Raw genomic sequence first — 3,845 nt, forward strand, 5'->3', positions numbered from 1 at the left:
AAGTGTCGTGTTTGTGTCAAGAGGTGTGAGTCTAAAGAAAATATCGGGTCATGGGACTTTAACCCACAATCGGTACAACTATGCGGCCGCATAGTTTTTCTTTATGCGGTCGCACAAAAGGCCACAAAATGCCCACAAAGATTCTGCCTCTTCAAATGCGGTCATACTACTGGTAGTGCTATGCGATTGCATAGACTACCTGTAGGGGCAATTTTGTTCTCTTCTACAATTTTGCACTCTCAACCCTTCTAGACTCTCGAGGCCTCGAATTTCATGCTAACCAAGTTCAAATAAATACAATGAGTGTATGTGGCATGGAAATTGTAAAATTCACTCAACCCTTCGAAAACTCCTTTTTTGGCCAATTTTCCATAGAATCCCGATTTTCCGTCCCTAACTCCACTTGATTTTCTAGCACCCCCAAAACTTGACAAAGCACATTTTAGGTTGCATGGGATGTGTGTATGCCATGTCATTAGTTTCAAAATCATTTTCAAACTTGAAGGCACATATTGATCGGAGAAACTTGGAAAAACGTCTTTTTTGCCTCAAAGTGGGTGATTTTGACCCCAAGTCTCCCAAACATGATTTTAACACCCAACACTCGAGCAAAACACATTTAAAATTGGTTGGATCATGCATTGACTCTATGTTATTTAGATGTATGAACAATGACCTAAGCTATTGAAATGATTAACAACTTAAGAAATTCCTAATCTAATGCATAAAGCAGAATAAATAAAAGGGTAGAAAAGTTGGATTGTCTTCCAACAAGTGCTAGTTTATAGTCTATTGCTCGACTCTACTGTGCTTGATTTATTTTCGTTTTTAATGTGAAGGGTGGAATTTTCCTTTGAGAATTCCATGCTCCAGTAATATTTCAGCCGCTGTCCATTGATTGTAAATGTCTCATTGCTTTCATGGTTGATCTCTACATCCCCATAGGGAAGTACCTTGGTAATTGTGTATTGACTCGACTACCTTGATCTCAATCTTTCTGGGAAGAGCTTGAGTCTAGAGTTATACAACAGAACTTTCTGTTGCACTTCATAATCACATATCTGTATATACAAGTCATGCCACTTTTTGGTGCCTTTTCTTGTAGAGTTTGGTATTCTCATATGCTTCCAATTGAAACTCATCCAATTCATTCAGTTGAAGCAATCACTTTTCACGGGCTGCCTTCAAATCCAAATTCAAGTTTTGAATTGCCCAATAAGCCCAGTAAGGAGACATGCCTATAGGTGTTTTAAATGATGTTCTATAGGCCCACAAGGCATCGTCTAGCTTCTTAGACGAGTCTTTCTTTCTTGAAGAATTCACCGTTACCTTAAGTATCCTCTTCAATTCCCGATTAAAGACTTCAATATGTCTGCTGGTTTGAGGGTGATATGGGGTGGCCACACAGCGTCGGACGCCATATTAATTTAACAATGATTCAAATTGGCGATTGCAAAAGTGATTGTCCTCGTTACTTATAATAGCTTGCGGTGTGCCATAGCGGGTGAAGATATCTTTTATAAAAACTCGATTACCACCTTAGCATTGCTTCCACCCATTTGGTAGCTCCTGTATGGCCCCCATTTTGTGGTAATAAAAATGGGTGGAATAGTATTTTTCTTTGAAAAATGAGTGGTTGAAAAAAAAGGAAAAGTTTTCTATTTACGTGTAATATTATTTTATGAAAGATTGTGTGGTTAAAAATAAGAGAGAAAAAAATAAAATATAATGAAATGAAAATTAATGGGGATCAAACGGGGGCATAGTTAACTACCACCAGTGTGTATTGATTTGAGAATGATGGAGGAAATGGCATTATGGTCCCATAAAATCAATTCCTCATACATCAAATACCTCCACCGCCAAAATACTGTTTAAAGGCATCTTATTCATTTTTGAGATACTTTCAGTACGTTGACATTTGTCACACCTCTTTACAAACTCAAAGGCATCCCGAAATAATATAGGCTAGTAGAATCTAGACTGTAGAATCTTTGCAGCTGTCTTTGAAGCCCCAAAATGCCCCATATATCCAAATGAATGGAAATGTTCAAGTATTCGAGACACTTCTTCCTTAGGCACACATCGTCGAATGATCTGATCTTATCCCTTACCTGTAGAGAATGGGTTTCTTCCAAAAATAGTATTTCAAAACAGCGAAGAACTTCTTCCTCTGATGACTTGAATAATCTTGTGGAGTGATGGACATGGCCAAGTAATTCACAATGTCAGCATATGAAGGTGCTCCTTTCATACCGGACATTTACTCGTCCGGGAAAATCTCATTTATATTTGATGACTCTTCTTGGTTCTCCAGGCTCCAAGCGAGATAAGTGATCAGCCACTACGTTTTTACTTCCCTTCTTATCCCTGATTTCAAGATCAAACTCTTGCAATAGTAAAACCCAACCTATCAATCTCGTCTTGGCGTCTTTCCTTGTCGTCAAATATTTCAAGGCAGTGTGATCAGTATATACTATGACTTTTGACCCGACGAGATATGATTGAAATTTATCAATGGCATACACTACAACCAAGAGCTCTTTCTTAGTAGTGGCACTGTGTGTTATTCAGGGTTTTTCTTGCATAGTATATCACATGGAATATCTCATTTCTATGCTGTGCTAATGTAGCCCCCACGGCGTAAATCACGTGCATCGTACATCAATTCAAATTGCAATTCCCAACTAGTGTAACAATCATCGGTGCTGAGGTAAGCTTTTTCTTCAAAGAATTGAAAGCTGACAAATACTCCTCAGTAAAGTCAAATGGGACATCCTTCATTAACAGACTGCACAGAGGCTTGGTTATCTTCGAAAGGTCTTTGATGAACCGTCTGTAGAAACCAACATGCTCTAGGAAACTGCGAACACATTTGACTAATGTTGGTGGCGGTAGTTTATCCTTTTTGCTGAAACCCTATTCCTAGTACAATGCCCTCTGTACCATGAAGTGACATTTTTCCTGTCAACACCGAATTCATTTTTTTGTATCTCTGTGAGACTAAACTTAGATGTTCCAAGCACTTATCAAATGAAGACCCAAAAATTGAGAAGTCATCCATGAACACCTCTATAATTTTTTCAACCATGTTAAAAAAAATTGCCATCATGCATCGCTGAAAGGTAGTAAGAGCATTGCAAAGACCGAAAGGCATCTATGGTAGGCAAAGGTACCATAGGGACATGTGAAAGGTAGTCTTTTTNTTTTTTTTTCCCTGAGTACCTGAAGCAGTCTTTTTTCTTCCACCTTGCTGATGGTGTTCGAAATAATTACTGGGAGTATACAAGACTCCCCCAAATAAGCTTATCTGAACTTGGTAGTTGCTTGAGCTCCAAATTAGGAGACTGCTGAATGGATGGTAGCGACTTTGTGGGTCCTATTCCCAATTCTTTAAATTGGCATTTAGGAGTGTAAGGTGGGTTAGTCTCCAAGAACCTTGCACATGTCTCAATCTTAAGATAATCAAAATGAGTTGATTGAGGGTGTTCAATACATGCCCTATATGCATATCATTGTGTTACAAAAATGCATCTTGCACCCTTTCGATCACATCAATTTGGAAGCAACCGTCTGACTCGATAGGGAATTTCATAGCCTTGAAAACATTGAAGGAGATCTATTCTTTGTCAAGCCTCAGAACTAACTGACCCTTCTAAATATCTATTAGAGCTCTGTCGGTAATTAAAAAGGGTCTATCCGGGATAAGTGAAACATCTTGGTCTTCCTCCATATCAAGGATGAGAAAATCGGCAGGGAAGATGAATTTTTCCGCCTTGATTAACACATCTTCTATGATCTCTCTTGGGTGTGTTAGGGATCGATCAGCTAGCTACAGTGTCACA

Source organism: Olea europaea, unplaced genomic scaffold (assembly GCF_002742605.1).
Source record: "Olea europaea var. sylvestris unplaced genomic scaffold, O_europaea_v1 scaffold1082, whole genome shotgun sequence".
Lineage (NCBI taxonomy): Eukaryota > Viridiplantae > Streptophyta > Magnoliopsida > Lamiales > Oleaceae > Olea > Olea europaea.